The 27,431-nt window shown below is 38.3% G+C and overlaps 1 protein-coding gene across 2 annotated transcripts in view; it reads left to right on the plus strand.

Annotated features, from left to right (window-relative positions):
- Positions 1 to 27,431, plus strand: part of OPHN1 (oligophrenin 1) — a 486,250-nt gene that overhangs the window by 198,485 nt on the left and 260,334 nt on the right. The window lies entirely within an intron of this gene.

The raw sequence follows: 27,431 nt of genomic DNA on the forward strand, positions 1-27,431 counted from the left end.
TAGCCAGCATTTAGACTTTAGGATTTCTTTTAGCTTTAAATCCCACATTCTTTCCATTAAGCCCTACTATGTAGATATTTGCTGTCCAATATGGTATCCATAGCTATATAAATAAAATAAAATTAGCAACTCAGTTTCTCAGTCATGCTAGTCACATTTCAAGTGCTTGGTACCTACATGTGGCTACTAGCTACTGTGTTGGATTGCACAGACATAGAACATTTCCGTCATTGTAGAAATTTCTACTGGACAGCACTGTGCCAGATAATCTCAGATTATTTCCAGCTTGATCACTCATGGATCTGGCTCCCCAGTGTCTCATAAAGAGGTACGAAAAATTGTTAAATTTCTTCTTTTCAGCTAAGAATAGACCTATTTTTTGAACTCCAGTATGTATGCAACATGTAACCTAGATAGTCTTCCAGAACTAAATGTAGCATCTTGACTAAGCATCTGGTCCTAAAAAGGATTGAGAACACACCATCTGGTTATTATCTGGAATATTGTGACAGCAAGCAGTTTGGATTGAAGATAGCAAGTTGAGAGAGGAAAGAGGAAAGACGAGATTAGTGGATGTGATGTCACTGTTGGATGTCATCAGTCAGCTTGACCTGGGTATTATTTGAATGACTGCCATTCAGGCTAACTGAGTTAATATGGATAGCCCAGCAATTCTGGATTCTACTTGATATATCTGGAATCTCATTAATGTAAGTACTTAATTGGGAAAATATATAATTGAAGGAGGGAAGAACCTTTAAAATCATAAGTGTGGTATGAAAATAGTTAAGTGATATGACAGTTGTTACATAACAATGAATCTTTATGAAGAAGGACAGATAATGTGAAAATCTTCACATAGTCTACTTTCACTCCTGGATGAGATTAGGAAAAAGGAAAGTAAGAATATGCTGCAGTGGTTGATTGACCTCATGTCATCTGAGGGAAAGGAAACAAATATCTATTATATATTTCCTATGTCCCAGGCCTGTGCTGAGGATTTTACATGTGTTGTCTTCCTTAATTCTTACAGCAAACCTATGAAGTAGGATGTATAATATCCATTATCTCAATGAAGAAACTGAGACTCAGAAAGGTTATATTCTTATATTCCTATCGGTCTTTTTTTTTTTTTTCCTACTTCCTTACCATAGGGTCAACTTGTACACCTAAAAGGCGAGTGACCAACTCTCAGGGTGAGGGCTGTTTTCAAGAAACTATCTAGAATTATCCTGGTAGTAAGTAAAATTTAGGGTAATAGAAAGAGCAGTGAACTAAGGACTAGAAAATGCAGGTTCCCGTCTACCCCTGTGTTTTCAAATTATTGCCTATCAGTTCCAACACTTCTCAATACCTATTCTGTGAAAATGGATGGAATTCCTTTAAGCATCTCTCCTTTACAATGATCAAGCTGTAAAGCTTTCTCAGGAGATGGTGCTGGAGGGATATTGCAGGAGGAAGGGGCTCTCCTGAAGTTTCCAACTGCTGCAAAGTGGGGGTCAGTAGAGAGGGAGTGAGCTATCTGGTGGGGGCTCTGACCCAGCCACACATCTAGAATACATGGCCCCTCAGTGCCTTTGAAGCCTCTGCCTGGCCTGGCGATAACTTATCTGCGGATCTCTCAATTTAGGTCTCTCCCTGAAGGCCTCCCCACTCATTCTGTCCCCCAGCTCCCCTCTGTAGGCCCCACACCTCTCCCACCTGCTGACTGAAGGTTTATAACAGAGCTGCTGCTCCCTGCTTCCTCTGCAAGCCCCCATACAGCCTGCTTGCTCCTTAGGGGGTTCCTACTGAGGCAGGCTGGTCCTGCAAAGCTTATTGGTAACCTAAAAGGTTCCCATTCTCTCTCTATTCCTACTCCACTAGTTGCTGCTTGCTTCCCCACCTACACTCTGGAGAGTTGCCTCCTGCTTACCTAGTGACTCTAGAACACCAGGCCAAACCAATTTAAGCTAACTTCTCTGCTTAAATTACACCTTTTCCAATGAGTTTGGAGCCCCTTCCAAATTTGCCCTTCCATGGGTACCCTCCCTCAGCCTCAGGGTACTGTAAAGAATTTCCTTATATATTATAGTTAGTTTTTTTTTCTTTTAGTTTAATACGTTTGGAGTTTAATAAATCTATATAGTGGTTTTTATCTTTTGATTGGGCCCAGACTGATACACCCAGCACTGCTGCTAGTTGGCTCTGTGACTTAACTGGTAGTGGAAAATGCTTTGCTAGGCCCTTACAAATATAGATGTATGTTCTCATTTGAACCTTGTAAAGTAGAACTTATTGTCCTTTTTTACTGATGAGGACACTAAGATTCAGTGAGGTGTAGTGTTAAAGTCATTCAACCAGGAAGTGGCAGAGCTTGGATTTGAATTCATTTCTCTCGATTGTAAGTCTGGGGGAGAAAAAAAAAAAGCCTTGAATTCCAGGTCGCAGGTCCAGATGGAGCTGCTGCAGGTACATATCTTGGTAATACTCCATGGAAAAATTTAATGGTTAAAATGAAGGGTTCCTTGGGGCACCTGGCTGGCTCTGTTGGTAGAGCATGTGACCCTCGATCTTGGGGTCATGATTTCAAGCCCCATGTTGGACATAGAGATTACTTTGAAAAAGGGGGGGGAGGAATTCCCTGTTACCCATCCACTAAGCATGGCCTGCTAAGAGGGACAATGCTAAGTTGATGTCTTCTGCTTTTAGAGGGCAACATACACCACAAGTGGATGTGCTACTTCAATTTGCCAAGTAACCCAAAAGCTTTGAGCCTAGAGGAAAAGCAAAACAAAAACTTTTGCAGCAGGGTAGGGTCCAACTTAGTCTGCCTGCATGTTCTGAGAAATAACTCCAATTTTTTATGCTCCAGTTCAAGGAGTCACCTTTTTTAATAAAGGCCAACTCACATGTCCAGTATTTCATAAAAAATGATGCAATTCTCCATGTAAATATGGTTAGCAGAAATTATGCAAGTAGTATGAAAAGTAGGCCATTATTTTTCCCTACAAGGATCCCAAAGGAAAAAAAAAGATAGCACTTCTCTCTTGGCCTCAGTTTTCTCATATGTACAACAAAACCAATGGACAAATAATCCTTAATCTAATCTGTGTGAGATTCTAAGGGTAATTAACTAAAAGTGCATCTGTTCAGTAGTAGAAATTGGCTAGTCAGAATTTACTGTGCTGTAAATGTAAAATATGTGCTAGATTTTGAAGATGGTGTGAAAAATGTAAAATATCATTAATATTTTATATTGATCACATGTTGAATGGTATTTTCGATATAGTGGGTAAAATAAGATATATCATTGAAATTAATTTCACCTGTTTCTTTTTCCTTTTCTTAATATGATTACTAGAAAGGTAAAAATTATAGATATGGCTTGTATTAGATTTCTATTTGGTAACACTGAACTAAACAATGTAAGTACAGTTGAATTATTTGTTTAATAACTAGAGGTTTGTACTTCTTGATTCCCTTTATCCATTTTACCCATCCCCCCCACCCAGCTCCCCTCTGGCAACAACCAGTTTGTTCTCTGTATTTAAGAGTTTCTTTTTGGGTTTGTTGGTTTGTTTCTTCGTTTGATCATTTGTTTTGTTTTTTAGATTGCACATGTAAGTGAAATCATATGGTACTTGTGTTTTTCTGACCTTATTTCATGTAATACCCTCTACGTCCATCTATGTTGTCACAAATGGCAAGATCTCATTCTTTTTTATTGCTGAGTAATATATACCACATCTTATTTACCCATTCATCTATCAGTGGACACTTGGGTTGCTTTCATACCTTGGTTATTATAAATAATGCTGTTGTAAATACAGGGCTGTATATATCTTCTTGAATTAGTGCTGTTTTTTCCTTTGGGTAAACACCCAGTAGTGGGATTACTGGATCATGTGTTATTTCTATTTTTGATTTTTTGAGGAACCTCCATACTGTTTTCCACAGTGGCTGCACCAGCTTACAGTCCCAGCAGCAATGCAAGAGGGTTCCCCTTTCTTTCTCTGCATGCTTGCCAACACCTGTTGTTCCCTGTGTTGCTGATTTTAGCCTTCCTGACAGGTGTGAGGTGGTATCTCATCCTGGTTTTGATTTGCATTTCCCTGATGATGAGTGATATTAAGCACCTTTTCTTGTGACTATTGGACAACTAGATGTCTTCTTTGGAAAAATGTCTGTTCAGGTCCTCTGTCCATTTTTTAATTGAATATTTGCTTGTTGATATTGAGTTGTACAAGTTCTGTATATATTTTGAATACTAACTCCTTATCAGATATACTATTTGCAAGTATCTTCTCTCATTCAGTAGGTTGTCTTTCATTTTGTTGATAGTTTCCTTTGTTGTGCAGTTTTTTATTTTGGTGTAGTCCCAATATTTTATTTTATTTTAGTGTTCAGTAATTTATCAGTTGTGCATAACACCCAGTGCTCATCACAACACGTGCCCTCCTTAATGCTCATCACCCAATTACCCCATCCCCCCACCCATCTCCCCTCCAGCAATCCCCAGTTTGTTTCCCAGAGTTAAGAGTCTCTCATAGTTTGTCTCCCTCTCTGATGATTTTCAGTTTTCCTGCCCTTCCCCTATGATCCTTTGCACTGTGTCTTATGTTCCAAATATGAGTGAAACCATATCATAATTGTCTTTCTCTTATTGACTTATTTTGCTCAGCATAATAGCCTCTAGTTCATCCACATTGATGTAAATGGTGATGGCTGAGTAATATTCCATTGTGTGTGTGTATGTATATACACACACCACATCTTCTTTTTCTTTTTTTCTTAAGTTCAGTTAGCCAACTTATAGTCCATCATTAGTTTTTGATGTAGTGTTCAATGATTCATTAGTTGCATATAACACCCAGTGCTCATTGGATCACGTGCCCTCCTTAATGTCCATCACCCAGTTACCCATCCCCCCACCCCCTTCCCTTCTGCAACCCTCAGTTTATTTCCCAGAGTCCAGAGTCTCTCATGGTTTGTCTCCCTCTCTGATTTCTTCCCATTCAGGTTTCTTTCCCTTCCCCTGTGGTCCTCTGTGCTATTCCTTATGTTCCACATATGAGTGAAACCATATGATAATTGTCTTTCTCTGCTTGACTTATTTCGCTTAGCATAATCCCCTCCAGTTCCATCCATGTCGATGCAAATGGTAGGTATTCATCCTTTCTGATGGCTGAGTAATATTCCATTGTATATATGGACCACATCTTCTTGATCCATTCATCTGTCGTTGGACATCTTGGCTCTTTCCACAATTTGGCTATTGTGGAAAGCCATTGGACATTGCTGCTGTGAACATTGGGGTGCAGATGTCCCTTCAGATCACTACATTTGTATCTTTGGGGTAAATACCTAGTAGTGTAATTGCTGGGTCATAGGGTAGCTCTATTTTTAACTTCTTTTTTTTTAAAGATTTTATTTTTTATTTATTTGACAGAGAGAGACACAGCGAGAGAGGGAACACAAGCAGAGGGAGTGGGAGAGGGAGAAGCAGGCCTCCCCACTGAGCAGGGAGCCCGATGTGGGGCTCAATCCCAGGACCCCAGGATCATGACCTGAGCCACCCAGGCGCCCCTCTATTTTTAACTTGTTGAGGAACCTCCATACTGTTTTCCAGAGTGGCTATACCAGCTTGCCTTCCCACCAACAGTGTAAGAGGGTTCCCTTTTCTCCACATCCTCGCCAACATTTGGTGTTTCCTGTCTTGTTAATTTTAGCCATTCTGACTGGTGTGAGGTGGTATCTCATTGAGGTTTTGATTTGTATTTCCCTGATGCCAAGTGATGTGTAACACTTTTCATGTGTCTGTTGGCCATTTGTATGTCTTCTTTGGAGAAACGTCTGTTCATGTTTTCTGCCCATTTCTTCACTGGATTATTTGCTTTTTTGGGTGTTGAGTTTGATACGTTCTTTACAGATCTTGGATACTAGCCCTTTATCTGATACGTCATTTGCAAATATCTTCTGTCATTCCATAGGTTGCTTTTTAGTTTTGTTGACTGTTTCCTTTGCTGTGCAGAAGCTTTTTATCTTGATGAAGTCCCAGTAGTTCATTTTTGCTTTTGTTTCCCCACACAGAGAGCAGTCACCTGGTCCTGCATGTACCCGCGATGCCCCTCCTGGGGGAAGGCGGAGGGTTGCTGGGTCTCTGCCCCTTTCAGGGCCCTGCCTGCAGAGTGGTTGCTGGATAGTGCCGCAGTTTGGGATTTATGGTGAACGGAACTGAGAGTCCCCTCTTGGGCTCACTGACTGCAACCAGTTTCCATGCTTCAGTGCTTGGGACCTCTGCTGGCTCAGGTATCCCTGTTCTTTCTGTGACTCCTGGGTTCCTGAGACCACTCACAGTGTCCCAGCTAGCATTCTTCCCTGCTTCTCCACTTGAGCATCTTTCAGGAAGGGATGTCTCTCACTGGAGCAGACTTCTAGAGGTTCCGATTTTGTGCTCCTGGGCTCTATCACTTTCCAGTAGCTGGCTTACAGAGGCTCCCTCCCCCCACCATTTATCTTCTGATATATCTCTTCAGATTCACTTTTCTGCACCTCTTACCTTGCAGAAAGTGGTCACTTTTCTGTTTGTAGAATTCTAGCAATTCTTTTCTTATATCCCAGGCTGAATTCATGGGTGTTCAGAATGGTTTGATAGTTATCTAGCTAAATTCAAGGGACCAGATGAAAGGAGTTCCCCTACTCTTCCACCATCTTGCCTCCCTCCCCCAGTAGTTTAATTTTGCTTTTGTTTTCCTTGCCCAAGGTGACATATCTAGGAAAATGTTGGCTGATGTCAAAGAGGTTATTGCCTATATTGTCTTATAGGAGATTTTTGGTTTCAGGTCTCACATTTAGGTCCAACTATTTACTTTTGGTAGAAAGCTTCTGCCATTTCATGGGTTCTCTGGATTCAGAATCAACAGGAAGGCAGCATTTGATGAAAATTCATATACACATAGATATAGAATTAATTAAATTAGTTAACATAAATAAAATTATTCGAATAGCACCTGGCATGTAATACATGTTAGTGTTTTCTGTTGTTGTTATCATCATCCTCATCATTATCATTGTTATTGGCAGTAAAACAGGGAGAATAGAACACTTTCCATAAAATTGTCCAATTGGTGATAGTCTTACTCTGATTAAAAATTCACAAGGAGAAAATTTAATGAGTGAGACAGGAAGATAAATACAGTGGCAATGAATGTTTCCCACGTGACTACTGGTACATGGAGAGGTTTCATGTCACTGGATCTCCAGATTTGTGTCTCTGGCTTTGCGGGGTGTTTGAGATGTCTTTTTGTCATAGGAAGTTAGAAAAGGGGAGGGGCAAATAATTGAGAGTGCTGGGAACTAAGAGGGGACATATTTGGAATAAACTCATCTTGTTGTTCAAAGAGGATTAGCCTCTTCAAATGATGCTGATGATAGTACCTCTTGAAATAATGAATATCTTGTGTGAAATCTGTGGAAAGTGTTGGAGCATGCATGGTGGGGATTGATGTGTAATATTCAAATGATACTCTTCTCCTGTGACTCCTGTAATAGATTTTGAGCTATTGGTTAGGGAATTTGCTGGGTAATGCAAGTTATAATGTTTGCAGAGTCCATTTGCAGACCAATGAACTCTGTTGTCAGTTCAACTTGGCTGACTTAGTCCCAGTGGACAGGCTCTTTCAATAATCAGAATCTCAAAAGGCCATTTTGTAACTGAGATATTTCACAAAGACAACAGTTTCTCTATCTGATTAGCCATTCTGTGATGTCTTGGACACTAGCTTTTGTTATACAATAGCTTCTAAATGCCTCAGATGGTTGGGTTCCCAAGCATAGAATCATGGGCCAGATGATTTCACAGGTATCCTCTCCATCAGAGGATTTTTTTCCCAGGGGAAACTGTGCTGGTAGGGCTCCTAAATCCCTACTTTAGCCAGAGCAGTTTCTCTTGGATCTGTTTTATATACTGAACTTTTGGGGCAATATTTCTTTTAAAATAGGATTCTATTGGCTAAAAGGTTTGCAAACCACCTCTTTACGCTAAAACTCGATTGGTCTCTCTTTTCCAATTAAATAGGATATGTCTTCTAATCTCTGTATGGCAGTTGGGATACTTATGCAATTAGATGCATGTTTGTTTTCCTCAAATTTTAGTGTGTAATCTGCAGTGTGATCAGACTAATCCCATTTTACAACCCTTGAGTTTTGAGAAAAAAAGTGTTTATTTTTTCCACTGTAAAAATTGAACCTATATACAACACACACTTGCACAATAATTTAAAATAAAATAATACAATAAGATCTATTAAAAACTCAACAGTCTTCATTCTTTCCCCACTCCTCAAAGTCATATATTTTTAACCATTTGTATTCTTTTGGTAGTTGCTTTCATATTTAAAAAAATGCTTTTATTGCTACTGCATTATCCACTTAAGAAATTATTTATTTTGTCTTGCTATGAATAGAGGAAGTCATTGCTCAACACCTCTCTCTTTCCCTCCCCTTCTGTTGCTGGGTGGACTGGGGAGATCTCCAGACCCTGACGCCTCCTCCCAACCTATCTCTGGTTTGTTGCCAGAGGCTCTTTGTTTCATTGCAAGAAAGAATTCAAGGATGGATCAGACACAGTGGTTGAGTGGTACAAGTGGAAGAGTTTATTAAAGGGAGAGTACACTTTTGAGATCTGAGAGCTGGTGAGCTCAAGTGAGAGCTGTGCCTAAGCTAGCGTTTGAGGTCTCTATCTTTTATTAACAGTTATTAACTAAGGGGTAGAATATTTGTTATTTGTGGAGGGGATTTCTTTGGGAGCAGGGTTTCATGCCTTTTCGCCCTTACTTGGTCAGGCTCTCTGGCCTTCTTTGTCTAGGGCCTGTCTGGTGTGATCTGGCTTCCTTTGGCTTTGTTTTTGGAATACTGCCAAGACAGGTTTCTAACTTTCTTGATAATGGGCCGTGACTCCCACCTTACTGGCCTCCAGACATCCTGTTAAAGCCTAACTGTCTATTCTACCACTTCTAAGTTCTGATAACTATAACATCCTTTTACTTACCTCTGTTACTTTAAATAATATACTTAACCCCTATTTCTTACTCCATTACTCACTTTTGACTGTGGCTTTGTAAGATGGAGATATTAACACTTCTATCTTCCTTTACTGCCTCTAAACCCTCGACTCCTATCAACCACACCTTCACTTTTCACTGGTAGGGTTGATCACATTACTACTGGTTGATCACACTACTATTCTAGTCTGGAACCTTAATTAAATCTTGTTGGTGGTTATTATTAAGCTCATTTTATAGTGACAAATGCAAGTGACAAATCCAGGATTTGAACTCAAGTTTCTTGGCTCTGAGTCCATGAATTTTCACATTTCTTTTTTTTTTTAAGATTTTATTTATTTGACAGAGGGAAACACAGTGAGAGAGGGGACACAAGCAGGGGGAGTGGGAAAGGGAGAAACAGGCTTCCCATGGAGTGGGGAACCCAATGCGGGGCTCGATCCCAGGATCATGACCTGAGCTGAAGGCAGACGCTTAACAACTGAGCCACCCAGGCTCCCCAATTTTCACATTTTTCTATACTGGATTAATATGAGTATTAATTTCTGGTGGCTAGGATAGATCAAGGATGATCCCCTTCTTTACCCTTTTCTCCTAATTTCTTGTCTACTAGGCTTAGATAATTTTTGTCTACCTACTCTAGACTCCTATTTGGTTAACTCCTTCTATTCCTCTCACCTCTCAAAAGTCCTGGCACATGCAAATCTTGTGAGTAATTTCCCATGTGTATATTTTAGTTATCACTTGGTTAGCAGAACCCTTCCCACCACTATTCCCCTTCTCACCACCATTCAACCCCCCCAAGCCCCCTGCACCAAGGTCAAGGAAGGACAAACCAAACTCAGTCCAGTTCTGTTCATAATGGTTCTTTCATCCTGCATTGTAGAATGCCGGGCTGTCCATTGGAGATGGCAGAATAAAGACTTAGTCATCCACTGTAGACACATGACAGAGAAAGTATTTGTACCCTTTGATTCATATTTTTTGGGGCTTGTCAGAATTGCCCACAGTATTATGTTTTCAGTTCTTTTTTAAGGATGCTCTTGCCAAAGAATAGTCACTGAATTGAGCCTTTGTGTATTCTCTGGTGAGAATAAGGGCCAAATGGCCTAAGACATCTGAATCTGCATTTAACCCACTTTCTGAAGAGTTGGAGCTTGTGTGGAAGCTATGATATAGTGTGTTCTCACCCAACAGATGTCAGGCAAGTAGGCATTGACAGTAATGTATAAGTTTGCCAGTCTTACTGTTACTTCTTCTCCATGAACAGAGATCATAGAAAAAACTTTAGGAAAAGGGCTTGTTCTGGAGGTAGATAATGTTGAAAAAAAGTAAAGAAGATGGAACAAAATGAACCCTGATAATTAGGGTAGGTGAGGCTAAGGGTATTAGTCTGCCCTGGATTCCAAATGTGAGTGCATATCCTGGGACAGAGAGGAAGGAAGGAGGAGCAAATAACCATGAAAAGCTACAATTTGAATTTCAGATCACTTCATCCCTTGAGTCTCAGTGCCCCGTAATGTATTAGGTAGAAGAGTCAAGGACTCAACATGCTCAAGAGCTAAGCTGTGTGACAGTAATCCATAAGTGATTTTCAAGCCAACATCAAATACTTTACATGCTTTGTAATAATAATTACCACATAGTAGGTGCTTGTTGTATGTTACCTCAATTAAGCATTATTATCCACTTCCTACAGATGAGGAAGTCAAGACCCATAATGGTCAAATAACTTGTCCAAGGACAGAAAGTTATTAACAGAAGCAAGCTTCAACCAGATATTTGTTAATTCCAGAAATCATACTCTTTCCTTTTTATATACTCTGAAACCAGCTTTGTGGGGTTGTTATGAAAAAATTTATAAAGATAGATTAATAATGCCTACTGATAATTTAATGGGTAAATACATTGTGACAAAATCACACTATTTTACAGTAATAAGAATGAATGAACTAGACCTGTTGTATACAACAACAGGGATGAATGACAAATACAAGATCAAGGGGAAAAAAGCTAGTCACAAAAGATTGCCTACTGTATGTATATATTTGTACAAAGTTCAAAAACAGGCAAAAATAAATGATGGTGTTAGAAGCCAGGATACTGGTTACCCAAGAGTGGGGGTATAAGTGAGAAAGTCCGGTGTATTCCATTTGTGAATATTTATTGAGAATAGTGCAGAGTATTTTTCAGATTATATGTTACATTTTTTTAACTAAGTTTTAAATTTTAATTCCAGTATAGTTAACATACAGTGTTGTATTAATTTCAGGTGTACAATATAGCGACTCAAAAATTCCATCACAAATGCACTCCTTAATTCCCATCACTATTTAATACATCACCCCCACCCCTCTGGTAACCATTAGTTTGTTCTCTATAATTACGAGTATGTTTCTTGCTTTCTCGCTCTTTTTCCATTTGCTTGTTTGTTTTCTTTCCTAAATTCCACATATGAGTGAATGAAATCATGATATTTGTCTTTCCTGACTTATTTCACTTAATATTATACTGTCTAGCTTCATCCATGTTTTTGCAAATGTCAAGATTTCATTCCTCTTTATGGCTGAATAATATTCCTGTGTGTGTGTGTGTGTGTGTGTGTGTGTGTGTGTGTGTGTGTGTGTACACCACACCTTCCTTGTCATTCATCAGTTGATGGACACTTGGGCTCCTTCCATAAAAAAGGCTATTGTAGATAATGCTGCTATCAACATCAGGGGGCATATATCCCTTTGAATTAGTTTTTCTGTATTCTTTGGGTAAATACCTAGTAGTGCAATTGCTGGATCATAGGGTAGCTCTATTTTTAACTTTTTGAGGAACCTCCATACTGTTTTTTCCAGAGTGGCTGCACCACTTTGCATTTCCACTAACAGTGCAAGAGGGTTCCCCTTTCTTTCTCTGCATCCATGCCAATACCTGTTGTTTCTGGTGTTGTTGATTTTAACCATTCTGACAGGTGTGAGGTGATACCTCACTGTAGTTTTTTTTTTTAAGATTTTATTTATTTATTTAACAGAGAGAGACACAGCGACAGAGGGAACACAAGCAGGGGAAATGGGAGAGGGAGAAGCAGGCTTCCTGTGGAGCAGGGAGCCCGATGCGGGGCTCGATCCCAGGACACTGGGATCATGACCTGAGCCAAAGGCAGACACTTAATGACTGAGCCACCCAGGCGCCCTTCATTGTAGTTTTGATTTTGCATTTCCCTGATAATGAGAGATATTGAAAATCTTTTCATGTGTCTGTTGGACATTATGAAGTCTTATCTAGAGAAAAGTTTATTCATGTTTTCTGCCTAATTTTTAAATTGGATTATTTGTTTTTTGGATGTTGAGTTGTGTAAGTTCTTTATTTTGGATACTAACCCTTTATTGGATATGTCATTTGCAAATATCTTCTCCCTTTCAGTACATTGCCTTTTAGTTTTGTTGACTGTTTCTTTCGCTGTGCAGAACCTTTTTATTTTGATGTAGTCTCAGTAGTTTATTTTTGCTTTTATTTCCCTTGCCTCAGGAGACATAACTAGATAAATATTGATATGGCTGATGTCAGAGAAATTACTGCCTGTGCTCTCTAGGACTTTCATGGTTTTAGGTCTCATATTTAGGTCTTTCATCCATTTTGAGTTTATTTTTGTATATGATGAAAGAAAGTGGTCCAGTTTCATTCTTTTGCATGTTGCTGTTCAGTTTTCCAAGCCCCAATTGTTGAAGAGACTGCATTTTTCTCATTGCATATCCATTCCTCTTTTTCAAGGATTAATTAACCATACTATTGTGGGTATATTCCTGTGTTTTCTATTCTGTTACATTGATCTATGAGTCTATTTTTATGCCAGTACCATACTGTTTTGATTTCTACAGCTCTGTAACATAACTTGACGTCTGGAATTGTAAAAATTCCATTTTTGTTTTTCTTTTCTTTTTTTTTTAAATTATGTTTTGTTAGTCACCATACAGTTCATCATTAGTTTTTGATATAGTGTTCCATGATTCATTGTTTACGTATGACACCCAGTGCTCCATGCACTATGTGACCTCCTTAATACCCATCACTGGGTTAACCCATCCCCCCCACCCACTTCCCATCTAAAACCCTCAGATTGTTTCTCGGAGTCCATAGTCTCTCATGGTTCATCTCCCCCTCTGATTTTCCTCCCTTCATTTTTCCCTTCCCTCTCCTAATGTCCTCCATGCTATTCCTTATGTTTCACAAGTAAGTGAAACCGTATGATAATTGACTTTCTCTATTTGATTTATTTCCCTTAGCATAATCTCCTCTGGTTCCATCCATGTTGATGCATATGGTGGGTATTCATCCTTTCTGATGGCTCTGTAATAGTGCATTGTTTATATGGACCACATCTTCTTTATCCATTCATTCGTCTGTTGAAGGGCATCTAGGCTCTTTCCACAGTTTGGCTCTTGTGGACACTGCTGCTATGAACATTAGGGTGCATGTGGCCCTTCTTTTCACTATATCTGTATCTTTGGGGTAAATACCCAGTAGTGCAATTGCTGGATCATAGGGTAGCTCTATGAAAAGCCCACAGCAAATATCATTCTCAGTGGGGAAAAGCTGTGAGCCTTTCCGTTAAGATCAGGAACACAACGAGGATGCCCACTCTAGCGACTGTTGTTCAACATAGTACTAGAAGTCCTAGCAACAGCAATCAGACAACAAAAAGAAATAAAAGGTATTCAGTTTGGCAAAGAAGAAGTTAAACTCTCTCTCATCACAGATGACATGATATTTTATGTGGAAAACCCAAAATACTCCACCCCTAAATTACTAGAACTCATAGAGCAATTCAGTAATGTGGCAGGGTACAAAATCAAAGTACAGAAATCAGTTGCTTTCCTATACACTAACAATGTAACTGTAGAAAGAGAAATTAGGGAATCAATTCCATTTACAATAGCACCAAAAACCATAAGATACCTTGGAATAAACCTAACCAAAGAGGTGAAGGATCTATACTCTAGAAACTACAGAACACTTATGAAAGAAATTGAAGAAGACACAAAAGGATGGAAAAACATTCTATGCTCATGGATCACAAGAATAAACATTGTTAAAATGTCTGTGCTGCCCAGAGCAATCTATACTTTTAATGCCATCCCAATCAAAATACCAATGGCATTTTTCAAAGTGCTGAACAAACAAACCTAAAATTTATATGGAACCAGAAAAGACCCTGAGTCGTCAAGGAAATGTCGAAAAAGAAAAACAAAGCTGGGGCATCACGTTGCCTGATTTCAAGCTATATTACAAAGCCGTGATCACCAAGACAGCATGGTATTGGCACAGAAACAGACATAGATCAGTGGAACAGAGTAGAGAGTCCAGATATGGACCCTCAACTCTATGCTCAACTAATCTTCAACAAAGCAGGCAAAAATATGCAATGGAAAAAAGACAGTTTCTTCAATAAATGGTGCTGGGAAAATTGGACAGCTATATACAGAAGAATGAAACTTGACCATTCGCTTACACCATACAGAAAGATAAACTCAAAATTGATGAAAGACCTCAGTGTGAAACAGGAATCCATCAAAGTCCTAGAGGAGAACATAGGCAATAACCTCTTCGACATTGGCTACAGCAACTTCTTTCAAGACACGTCTCCAAAGGCAAAGGAAACAAAAGTTCCACACTCTTTTGATTACTATAGCTTTGTAATATAACTTGAAGTCAGAAATTGTGATGCATCCAACTTTACCTTTCCTTTTGAAGGTTTGGCTATCCAGGGTCTTTTGTGGTTCCATACAAATTTTAGCATTGTCTTTTCTAGCTCTGTGAAAGATGCTGGTGGTATTTTGATAGGGTTTGCCTTAAATGCATAGAACGTTTTGGGTAGTATAGACATTTTAACAGTATTTATTCTTCCAACCCATGAGCATGGAATGTTTTTCCATTTCTTTTTGTCATCTTTAATTTCTTTCCTCATTGTTTTCAGAGTACAGGTCTTTCACCTCTTGGTTAAGTTTATTCCTAGGTATTTTCTTGTTTTTGGTTCAATTTTAACTGGCATTGTTTCTTCAGTTTCTCTTTCTACTGCTTCATTACTGATTACAGATTTCTCTTGTTGATTTTGTATCCTGTGACTTTACTGAATTTATTTATCACTTCTATCAGTTTTTTGATGGAGTATTTTGGATTTTCTATATAGAGTATCATGTCATCTACAAGTAGGAACTTTTTTACATCTTTGCTGATTTGGAAACCTTTTGTTGTTGTTGTTGTTGTTGTTGTTACCTGATTGTTGTGACTAGGACATCTACTACTATGTGAAATAACAGTGGTGAATGGACATCCCTATCTTTTTCCATTGGCGATCATGTTAGCTGTGGGATTTTCATATATGGACTTTATTATGCTGAGCTATGTTCTTTTTAACCTTACAGTATTGTTTTTATCGTGAATGGATGTTGTACCTTGTCAAGTGTTTTTTGTGCATCTATGGAAATGATTATATGCTTCTTATCCTTTCTTTTAGTAATGTGGTTTATCATCTTGATTCATTTACAAATATTGTACCACCCTTGCACCCCTGGAATAAATTCCACTTGATTGTGGTGAATGATTCTTTTAATGTATTGTTTGATTCAGTTTGCTATTGTTTTATTCAGAATTATTATATTCATATTCATCAGGGATATTGCCCTGTAGGTCTTTTTTTTTTTTTTTTTTTGTGGAGTCTATCTGGTCTTGTTATCAGGGTAATGCTGGCCTCAAATAATGCATTTATAAGTTTTCCTTCCTTTTTTGGTGTTTGGAATAGTTTGAGGGGAACAGGTATTAATTTAAATGTTTGGTAGAATTCACCTGTGAGGCCATCTGACCTGGGACTTTTGTTTTTTGGGAGTTTTTTGATTACTGATTCAATATCTTTGCTGGTTATTGGTCTGTTCAAGTTTTCTATTTCTTCTTGTTTCAGTTTTGGTAGTTTATATGTTTCTAGTAGTTTATCCATTTCTTCCAGGTTGTACAATTTTTTTGTACATGATTTTTCATCATATTGTCTTACAGTTGTTTGCATTTCTGTGGTGTTGGTTGTTATTTCTGTTCTCTCTTTTGTGATTTTGTTTAAGTATTTTTTTTATGAAACTGGTTAGAGATTTACAAATTCTGTTGATCTTTCATGGATCCAGCTCTTGGTTTCATTTTTCTTTTCTATTGCTTTTTTAGTTTGTTTATTTTTATTTCTGCCCTAATTGTTATTATTTCCTTCTTTCGGCTTGAAGTTTTGTTTTTTGCTCTTCTTCCAGCTCCTTTAGGTATAAGATTAGATTGTGTAGTTGAGATTTTTCCTGAGTCTTTAGGTAGGCCTGTATTTTTTATAAACTTCCCTCTTATAATGCTTTAACTATATTCCAAATATTTTGGATCATTGTGTTTTCATTTTCCTTTGTTTCCATGTACTTTTTGATTTCTTCTTTGACTTCTTGATTGACCCATTCATTGTTTAGTAGCATATTATTTGACTTCCATATGTTTGTATTCTTTCCATTTTTTTCTCTTGTGGCTGATTCCAAGTTTCGTAGCGTTGTGATCAGAAAGGATGCATGGTAAGACTTTTATCTTTTTGAATTTGCTGAGCCTTGTTTTGTGTCTTAATATGTGATCTGTGCTGGAAAATACTCAATGTGCACCTTGAGAAAAATGTGTATTGTGCTTTTTTAGAATGGATGTTCTGACTATATTTGTTAATAACTCTGTTCTAGTGTGGTACTCAAAGCCAGTCTTTCCTTGTTGATTTTCTGTTTGGATGATCTGTCCATTGAAGTGTATGTTGTTTTAACATCCTGTACTATTATTTTATTACTACTGATTTTTCTTTGTTTGTTATTGACTATTTTATGTATTTGAGTGCTCTCATGTTGGATGAATAAATATAATTTTTATGTCTTCTTGTTGGTTTGTCCCTTTGTTATATAGTATTCTTTGTCTCTAGTTATAGACTTTGTTGTAAAGTCTATTTTGTGTGATATAGGTATTGCTACTCCAGCTTTCTTCTAACAGCCATTATGATAAATATTTCTCCATCCCCTCTCTTTTAATATGCAGGTGTCTAAGTTTGAAATGAGTCTCTTATAGGCACTGTATGGATGGGTCTTTTGTTTTTTTTATCTAGTGTGTCACAGAATGTCTTTTGATTGGAGCATTTAGTTCATTTACATTCAAAGTAATCATTGATAAATATGTATTTATTGCCATTTTTGTGTTTGTTATGTGGTTGTTTTTATAATTTTTCTCTGACCTTTCTTGTCTTTTTCTCTTTAATGGTTTGCTGGTTTTATTTAGTGGTAAACTTGGATTGCTTTCTTTTCATTCTTTGCGTATCTATAAATGATTTTTGATTTGAAGTTACCAGTAGATTTATATATAACATCTTCTGCATATAGCAGTCTATATATATTTTTTAAAGATTGTATTTATTTGACAGAGAAAGACACAGCGAGAGAGGGAAGCCAAGCAGGAGGAGTGGGAGAGGGAGAAGCAGGATTCCTGCAGGGCTCGATCCCAGGACCCTGGGGTCATGACCTGAGCCAAAGGCAGATGCTTAACCGACTGAGCCATCCAGGTGCCCCTAGCAGTTTATATTGTTGATGGTCACTTAAATTCAACACTGTCTTCTCTTCCTCCCCACATCATCTTTTAGGTGTATATTGTCATATTTTGCATCGTTTTATTTTGTGAATTCCTTGACTGATTTGCTGATATACTTATTTTTATTGCCTCTGTGATTACTTCTTTTCAAACTGTCACTTATGGCCTTCCCTTTCCATTCAAAGATTCCCTTTAACATTTCATTTCAAGCTGGCTTAATGGTAATGTATGCCTTTAGTTTTTGTATTAGAAAGTCTTCATCTCTCCTATTTTGAATGGTACCTTTGCTGGATAGAGGATTTTGGGATGTAGATTTTTCACTTTCGGTACTTTGAATATATCATGCTACTCTCTTCTGGCTTGCAAAGTTTCTGCTGAAGAATCTGCTCATTGCCTAATGGGTTTTCTGTTTTTTTTTTTTCCCCTCTTGCTTATTTAAAAATTTTTTTGTTACTGCTACTTTTTTCCATTTTGAATTCTATTTGTCTTGGTGTAAACCTCCTTTGGTTGATTTTGTTAAGGGATCTCTGTGCCTCCTGGATTTGGATATCTGTTTCCTTCTCAAGAATTGGGAAGTTTTCTGCTATTATTTCTTCAAGTAAATGTCTCGTCCCCTTTTCCTTATCTTCTGCTTCTGGGATCCCTATAATGCTAGTGTTATTTCCCTTGATGGAGTGTCTGATTTCCCTAAGTGTTTTCTAGTTTTGCACAATTCTTTTTTCTCTCATGTGTTCATCTTGATTACTTTCCATTACTTTGTCTTCTAGGTCATTAATTCATTACTCTGTTTCTTCCATCCTGCTATTTATTCCATCAATTATATTCTAAATTTCATTTATTGTGTTCTTCATCTCCAATGGGTTCTTTCTTATCTCTGTGTTAAGGGTCTCACTGATGTCCTTCACTCATTTCTTAAGTCCTGTTAGTGTTTTTATGATCATTAGTTTAAATTCTCTATCAGGGATATTAATTATATCTCTTTTGCTTGGGTCTCTTGCTATGGTTTGGTGCCGTTCTTTCATTTGGGCATATGTCTCTGTGCCTTTTTTTTTTCTGTCTAACTCTTTGTGTATGTTTCTGTGGGTTCAGAAAGGCTATGTCTCCCGCTCTTCGCAGTAGTGGCCTTATGAAGAATAAGCCCCGTAGTGCCCTGCAGTACGGTGTTCCTTTTTCCCCCGGGCATTGCGCTTCAAGTAGTGTCTCCTATGTGTTTTCTGTGTGTGCTCTGCTTTTGAATGCTGGTCTTTTTTTTCCTTTTGTCCAGTTGTCTTCTGAGCCTGTCTTTGTCTCTTGTGGGCAGTCTTTGGTCTCCAGCAGGTTTGGCACTCATTTTAACAATATGGAGCTGGTCTGCTTGGAAAATGAGACCTTCCAGTATGGCCATCCTTGGAACTGAGGTCCCCCCAAACACTCAGGTCGGTAGATGGGGTGTTGTTATGGTTTGTGCCCGTCTGGGGGTGAGGTCCCGATGTGTCAGAACTGAGGCGAGTGTGACTAAGAAGGGCAGATCTTGCCAAAGTGTGGTGGGATGGGACTTGGTGTGAGGAAGTTAGGTAGTAAGTATGGGCACCATGCTGGTCCCCACTAGTGGCTCTGTGTTTATGTTGGAGTTCAAGGGAAGGAGATGACACTTGTAGCTCCTTTGTTTTTGGACTGGTTTCCCTGTGATCCCTACCTCTCCAGGACATGCTCTGAAATGAGTAAGTCACTCTCACTCCTGTCTGTCCCCAGCAGTTTTCAAATTGCTCTTTCTTTGTTGCATCTGCACATGCTGTTTTTGGTACTGTTCCTTTAAGGGCAGGTTCTCAGCTTCCTAATGCCCTTAGGACTCTACCAGAGCTGAGCCTACTGATTTTCAAATTTCCAAATTTCACTGATTGTAGGAACTCACAAAATTCAGACCCTCTTACTTTCAAGGACAAATGTTATGGGGATTCATTTTTCCTCTGTGGGATCCCTGGTGTGAAAGACTGTTTTTTGTCCTTATCCATACCACCAGCTCCCTCCCCACTGCAGACTGCCAAGGTCTGTTTTGTTTCCAGACTGCATCTTCACATTTCATACCTTCTTCTAGGTGTTCTCTTCTCTGCCTTTAATTTTGAGTTTTTGCTACCAGTTTTTAGATTGTTTTCTGGGATATTTTTGCTTATTTGAGTGTCATCTAGTTGTATCTGTGGCACAAGGGATGCTTAGGGTCCTCCTACTCACTCCACCATCGTTCCAAGCTTCTTCATATGTTACAATTTTCCAAAAATTCATAAAAGAACATTAAAATATTAATATTTCCTTGTATCGTATCTTTTGCTGAAAGTCTCTTGTGTATGTACATAGAGGGCGTCAGTGTTTGATGCAAAATCTGTGGGTTTATGTTCCTGAATGTCTTTCCTAAGGAGCTTCCTCTGCTATTATGACTTTCCCTCCCTTTCCCCCATATGCGACTTTCCCTAAGCAATACATAGTATTGTTTTGCATAGTATAGTAGTCAAACCATGGATTGTGGAGCCAGACTACCTGACTTTGCATCCTGGCTCATCAACTTACTATCTTTTGAACTTAGGCAAGCCACTTAACTTCTCTGGGCTTAATTTTCTTATCTATAATGGGATAAATAATGGTACCGAACTTAAAGAGTTGTTGTGAGGAATAAAAGTTTTAATTTGTATATAGTGTTTAGAACAGTGTCTGATACCTAATAAGCATTTTGTGTGTTTGTTATTAGTGCTTTTCCTGTTTATAAAAGAGAAATAATTTTTCATTTATTCTTTTTGTACCTTGTTTTTTTGACTCAATATTATATATGTGAAATTCATTTGTGTTCATATATTTAACACAAATTCTTTCATTTTTATTGCTATATGGTACTCCATTGTGAGAATATACTGTCATTTCTTTAAACATTCTTTTATTGATTGATGAAAAAGTTACTTCTCTTTTTTATGCTAGTGCAAACATTACTCCCATAGAAGTGTTCTACGTGTCTTTTGCACATTTGGAATTTTTTCCAGGGTATATACCTAGAAATAGAATTTTTGGGTTGTAGGGCATGCACATCTTTAGTGGCTATTACCAATTTGTGTCATTACCAGGAGTGTGAATGAATTTTCTTTGCTCCATGTCCAAGGAAAACAGAAGCTGGTTCAGAAACATGTAAGAAAGTTTCATTCAGCAAATGTTTATTGTGTCTGTATCCCATGAACAGAATGAAAGCAATTATACTGGAATGCAAATCTGCTGTCTTGCAAACAGAAAGAACTCTACTTAATACCAAATGAGATCACACATGTAAAGTACCTGCCATACAGTAGTCACCTTTCCTCAATAAATTTAGGAATGTACTCACTCAGGCTAATATGGTAATGTTATTGATAAAAACTTTTTATGAGGTAATCTATCGCCCCCAAAATAGAAAAGTATCTGCATTTAGCGTGAAGAGGAGATGGTTAAAGGGGAATATCATCCCATTTGTCTGTGATGTTGAAAGGATTATGCTTTAGAAGGAGATCACATCTGTTTTTCATCTTCCTTGCCATCCTTCAGTAGAGCTGAAGGAAATTGCATCATAAAACAGAGTGACACCAAAAGATTTATCCTTCATTTTGTGATAAAAAAATGAGAGTGTTATCTGCCCATCCTCTCTACCTTAGTGACCTTTCTACTTGAACTATTTAAAAGCATGTTTGTAATTACAAGCAGGACTGTGTTCAAATGAGTGGGACCCACGTGAGCTTGTAACTTTGTCTCCGATAGCAGCTGGCTTCAAACTCAACTCTGGAGAGGATAAGAAATGAGGAAAATCAAGAGCACGTAACCCTTGAATTAGATTGTAATATTCAGGGTGCCTGGGTGGCTCAGTTGGTTGGGCAACTGCCTTTGGCTCAGCTCATGATCCTGGAGTCCTGGGATCAAGTCCCGCATCGGGCTCCCTGCTCAGCAGGGAGTCTCCTTCCCCCTCTGACCCTCCCCCCTCTCATGCTCTCTCCATCTCATTCTCTCTCTCAAATAAATAAATAAATAAATAAAATATTTTTTAAAAAGATTGTAATATTCAGATTCAAGAAATTAAAGGAGAAATCAAAAAGTACATGGAAGCAAATGAAAATGAAACATAATATTCCAAAACTTTTGGGATGCAGGAAAAGCAGTTCTAAGGGGAGTTTATAGCAATTCGGGGCTATGTTATGAAGCAAGAAACCTCTAATAAACAACCTAACTTTAAACCTAAAGGAGCTAGAAAAAGAAAAACAGACAAAACTGTAAACCAGCAGAAGGAAGGAAATAGTAAAGATTACAGCAGAAATGAATGATGTAGGAACAGAAAAACTAAACTACTATATATATTATAGTTTAGTATATTAGTATTGTTAGTATATATATATAAAATAGTACATATTTTATGTATATACTAATATATATATTTAACATAACATATAACATACAATATATATATGTTTTATATATATATATACGTGTGTGTGTGTGTGTGTGTGTGTGTGTGTGTGTGTGTGTGTTATACACACACACAACCAATCAAAGAAACCAGGAGCTGGTTCTTTGAAATTATCAACAGAATTGGTAAACCTCTAAACAGACTCATCAGAAAAAAAAAAGGACCAGGTAAATGAAATCACAAATGAAAGGGATGAAATTACAGCCAACACAATTATAACAAATAATTGTAATATTATGAAAAACTATATGCCAACAAATTAGACAACCTAGAAGAAATGGATAAATTTCTGGAAACATGTAACCTACCAAAGCTGATGCAGGAAGAAATAGAAAATTTGAATAGGCTGATTAGCAGCAAGGAATTGAATCAGTAATCACAAAACTCCCAAGAACCAAAAGTCCAGGACCAGATGGCCTCACAGACGAATTCTATAAAACATTTGAAGAAGAGTTAATACCTATTCTACTCAAAGTATTCCAGAAAATACAAGGAAAACTTTCAAATTCATTCTATGATGTGAGTATAACCCTGATACCAAAATCAGAAGAAGATACCACAAAAAGAAAAGAACTACCAGCCAGTATCTCTGATGAATATAGATACAAAAATCCTCAACAAAATACTAGCAAACCGTAATCCAACAATATATTAAAAATATCATTCACCACGATCAAGTGGGATTTATTCCTGGGGTGCAAGAGTGGTCCAATATTTGCAAATCAATCAATGTGATACATCACATTAATGAAAGAAAGCATAAAGTCCATATGATCATCTCAATAGATGCAGAAAAAAGCATTTGACAAAATATAACATCCATTCATGATAAAAAGCCCTCAGTATACCTCATCATAATAAAGAGTATATATGAAAAACCCACAACTAACATCATACTCAGTTGGGAAAAACTGAGAGCTTTTCCCCTAAGATCAGGAACAAGCCAAGGATGTCCATTCTCATCGCGTTTATTTCACATAGTAGTGGCTGTCCTAGACACAGCAAACAGACAGGAAAAAGAAATAAAAGGCATCCAAGTGGGTAAGGAAGATGTCAAACTTGCAGTATTTGCAGCTGACATGATAGTATATATAGAAAACCTGAAAGACTCCACCAAAAAACTACAAGAACTGATAAATGAACTCAGTAAAGGTGCAGATACAAAATCAATGTACAGAAATCTGCTGCATTTCTATATGTTAATAATGAAGCAGCAGAAAGAGAAATTAAGGAATGAATCCCATTTACAACTGCACCAAAAACAGTAAGATACCTAGGAATAAATCTAACCAAAGAGGTAAAAGTCCTGTACACTGAAAACTATGAAACATTGATGAAAGAAAATGAAGATGACACAAACAAAAGGAAAAATATTCTGTGCTCATGGAGGAGGAGAATAAATATTGTTAGAGTGTCTATACTACCCAAAGGAATCTAACATTTAATGCAATCCCTATCAAAATACCAACAGCGGTTTTCATAGAACTAGAACAATCTAAAATTTCTGTGAACCACAAAACTCCCCAAATAGCCAAAGCAGCCTTGAAAATGACAAACAAAACTGGAAGTAACACAATTCCAGACTTCAAGTTATATTACAAAGCCATAGTAACCTAAACAGTGTGGTTCTGGCACAAATATAGACACAAAGATCATGGAACAGAATAGAAAACTCAGAAATGAAGGCACAATTATGTGTCAATTAATATTTGACATAGGAAAGAAAACATAACGGATAAATGACAGTCTCTTGAACAAACGGTGTTGGGAAAATTGTTGAGCTACATGCAAAAGAATGAAACTGGATCACTTTCTTACACCATACAGAAGAATAAATTCAAAATGGATTGAAGATCTAAATGTGAGACCTTAAACCATAAAAATCCTAGAGGAGCACATAGCAATAATGTGTCTGAAATCAGCTGTAGCAACATATTTCTAGATATGTGTCCTGAGGAAGGGAAATAAAAGCAAAAGTAAGCTATTGGGATTTCATCAAAAAAAGCTTCTTCACACCCAAGGAAACAACCAACAAAACTAATGGGAATCCTACTGATTTGGAGAACATATTTGCAAATTCTTTGTCTGATAAAAGGTTAGTATCCAAAACATATAAATAACTTATACAACTCAGCCCTCCCAAAACAAATAATCCAATTAAAAAATGGCCAGAAGACTTAGACATTTCTCCAGAGAAAATATACAGATGGCCAAGAGACATGTGAAAAGATGCTCACCGTCAGTAGTCATCAAGGAAATGCAAATCAAATGTACAGTAAGATATCATCTTTTAGTCAGTATGACTAAAATAAAAAGCACAAGAAACCACACATACTGGTGAGGATAGGTAGAAAAATGAACCCTCATGCACTGTTGGTGGGAATGCAAACTGGTTTAGCCACTGTGGAAAATAGTATGGAGGTTTCTCAAAAAACTAAACATAGAAATATAATTAGAAATACCATTTGATACAGTAATTTCACTACTGGGTATTTACCCAAAGAAAATGAAAACACCGATACAAAAATATATATGTATTCTAGTGTTTATTGCAACATAATTTGCATTAGCTACCATAAGTTAGTGTCCATCAGTAGATGAATGGATAAAGAAGATGTGATATATATATATATATATACACAATGGAACATTATTCATCCTTAAAAAGAATGAACTTTTGCGATTGGTGACAACATTGTTGGGGCTACAGTATATTGTGATAAGTGAAATTAGAGAAAGGCAAACACCATGTGATTTCACTTGTATGTGGAATCTAAAAAATAATATAAACAAATAAATCAGAAACAAACCCATAAATACAGAGAACAAACTGGGGGTTGCTAGATGGGAGGGGGTAGGAGGAAGGGTAAAATGGGTGATAGGGAATATGAGGTATTGGCTTCCAATTATAGAATGCAATCATATGAATGAAGTGTACAGCATAGGAAATATAGTCAATGGCAGTGTAATAGTGTTGTATGGTGACAGATGCTAGCCGCACTTGTGGTGAACATAGCGTAATATATAATAGATTCATTGAATCACTGAGTTCTACACCTGAAATTAATGTAACATTATATTTCAACTGTACTTCAATATAAAATAATATTTTGTATGTAGGGGTAGGTGGGGGAGCTAACATTTGTTCAGTACTTACTATGTATTGCAATCTATACTGGCATTTAGTTCTCACAATACCTGTGAAGACAATATTATCCCTGTTTTGCAGATGAGGAATCCAAGGATCAGAGAGGGTAAGGACTTGTCCAAGGTCACACAGGTACAAAATAGTAGAGCTAAGATTATACTCTGGTCTGTCTGGTCTCTCCAATTCCAAAGTCATTCCTTTCATCTTGTATAGTTTGGGTACAGTTTTGATCTTGCTGTTTGGCTCTAGCTGTTAACCAGGAAAGCTTAAAATTCAATGTCCTATAACACAGGTAATTGCAAATTCTTAACTGCTAATTTGCATTAACAAATTAGTTTGTTGATACTTTAGATTCCAAGGGCTTTGATGATGATTTTCTTTAGTAAGATGTTCAGGAGGAATAATAAGTAACCAGGAATAAAGTGACTGAGTCAGTTGGGCTTCTTGTTAACTTGAAGCAAAAAAATCATTCCTGGAGAAGCTAAGTGGTGGAGTAATAAGTGGACCCTAGGCTTGCCTCATCCCTCGAACACAGGTAGATAAATATCAAATCATTCTGAATACCCCGGAAATCAATCTGAGGACTGACAGAGCAAACTGCACAACTAGATGGAGGGAGGAGGCCACATCGTGGGAGATAGGCGGTGCAGAGATATGGTTTGGGGGAGAAACTGATCTCGGGTGCTGTAGAGGGGAGGGAGCCCTGGTCATGGAGAGAGGCAGGGGAGAGAGAGGAGTGCACAGGGATAATATAAGGAAAACACTTCCCTGAAACCATTAACTTGGAAAATAAGAGGGGCAGATTTTCATGAGTTTTTGCAACCATCAAAACTCAAAAACTGGAGTTTTAGAGGTCTGTAGTTTGGATGGTATAAAGCCCTGAGGGCACTGCGGTGCTCCTGTAGAGAAGGCAGGCAGGTAACCTGGGGGCAAAGAGCACAACCTGTGGATCACCTAAGATGCACTGGGAGAGACAGTTCCACCTTCCTGGAGTGCATCTGAGAGAGGTGGCATGGCAGGCACCATTTCCCTCTCCCGCCACTCAGCATAGGCACAGAGACACCGGCTGAGGGTAGCTAACCAGGACGCTAGCTCTTTAGTGCTCTTTGCTCCAAACTTGTTGCTCCTGTGCCCTGGTGTGTCTGCCCTCTGGGTCAAGCCTGCATCAATCCCAGTGTAATGAGACCCTTCCCCAGAGGACCAGCACTGGTCCCCACCACACCAGGTCCCTAAAGTTTGGAGTTTTAAACCTCAGCTGGCCTGGCTGGAATAGAGCCCAAAGTGCACTGTGCTGGTCCAGGTAGGCAAGCAACCCAGACGTAGACAGTGGGAAAACAGTGATCTGAAAAACAACTACAGCACGTGAATGGAAATTATTTGCGATTCTGGGAGGGCTTCCCTGACAGCAATGAGCCAGACTCCCCTCTGCTGGGACAAAGGAGCTGGCTGGCAACATGTCCCTCTCCTGTTCCGCAGCATAAACTAACGTCAGCAAATGGCACAGTGCCAATACTGGCTGTCTCACCTGCCTACACCAACTCCCCTCCCCTTCATTCTGCTGGTAACTGCTTTTCATGGGCAAGTGTGCCTAAGAACCAGCACAGGCGGCCCCTTCCCCAGAAGACCAGTGCAAACCCCTGAACGCATTATGTCTACTGACAATAGAGTTCTTCAGAGCTTCAGTTCTAGTGGAAATACCATCAGGTCTTTTCTAACAAGCAGACCAGAGCACACCTACTTAAAACTTGCCACACTTTGGCCAAGGTCCGAACACTCCCTGCTACAGACAAGGAGAACCTCTGTGGAAGACTGTCCTGAGGGATAGAGCAGCCATAACGGAAGCAAGAGTGCATGCAACATACACCAGAGACACTTCTTGAAGCATCAGGCCCTGGACATTATATGACATCTTCTTCATAAAGCCATTACTCTCAGGAGCAGGAAACGTAACAGACTTTCCCTAAAACACAGAAGAAACCTTGACAAAATGCAAATGTGGAGGAATTCATCCCAAAAGAAAGAACAAGTAAAGGTCACAGCCAGGAACTCTAATTGAAATGGATAATAATTAGTATGCCTGAATCAGAATTTAAAGCAACAATCCTTAAGATACTAGCTGGGTTTGAGAAAATCATAGATGACACCAGGGATTCTCTTACTGCAGCATTAAAAG

Source organism: Eumetopias jubatus, unplaced genomic scaffold (genome assembly GCF_037043125.1).
Source record: "Eumetopias jubatus isolate StellerSeaLion01/CBP00866 unplaced genomic scaffold, mEumJub1_p1.0 scaffold_11, whole genome shotgun sequence".
Classification (NCBI taxonomy): Eukaryota; Metazoa; Chordata; class Mammalia; order Carnivora; family Otariidae; genus Eumetopias; species Eumetopias jubatus.